Source organism: Crocuta crocuta, unplaced genomic scaffold, assembly GCF_008692635.1.
Source record: "Crocuta crocuta isolate KB4526 unplaced genomic scaffold, BGI_CrCroc_1.0 scaffold482, whole genome shotgun sequence".
Lineage (NCBI taxonomy): Eukaryota > Metazoa > Chordata > Mammalia > Carnivora > Hyaenidae > Crocuta > Crocuta crocuta.
Genome location: NW_027527459.1, coordinates 1320303 through 1320897, shown reverse-complemented (window position 1 = coordinate 1320897; position 595 = coordinate 1320303). Strand labels below are relative to the sequence as shown.

General features: G+C 29.6%; 1 protein-coding gene across 1 annotated transcript in view; it reads right to left on the bottom strand.

Annotated features, from left to right (window-relative positions):
- STAG2 (STAG2 cohesin complex component) overlaps positions 1-595 on the bottom strand; it is a 123926-nt gene that overhangs the window by 22527 nt on the left and 100804 nt on the right. The gene's annotated exons all lie outside the window — the stretch shown is intronic.

Sequence of the window (595 nt, the reverse complement as noted above, 5' to 3'; positions counted from 1 at the left end):
TGATACTGCAAATGAAATTGTGATGAAACCTTTTATATATAAAGCTACATAAATAATTTTCCTCTGGACAAATTTCACAAAGGAAATTCCTTATAAAAACTATCTTATCTTGATTTACATTTCTTTGGTTCGCAGTGAAGTTAAAGTTTTTCGTGCATTTATTAGCCATTTACATTTCCTTTTTTAAGAAAAGTAGGTGTATATCCTATCAGCTCTTCAATATAAGATCACCAATATCAAACAACTAATTTGTGTAAAATAAGAATGTCCTCTAAAACAAATGCTTATTTTACCCTGTCTCTGATAATCCTTTATAATTGTTAGTAAGTTAAAAATTTTGAAACCAGGAATTTCAAACAGAGTACCAGAAAAAGGTATCACAAGTACATATTCCAGAATCCCAAAGCCATTTGATTAGAAACCTAAAATGTATTATTTGCTCTTTTAAAAGATTACACTGACTATATGAGCTTTTTTTAAACATCTCTGAGATTATAATGGATTTCTGTACAATACTGTTTCCAATTACTGTTTAGTACTACTCTTGGGAGGTATATATATAGATGTTTTCCCCCTACAGCCCAAGTTACCCATG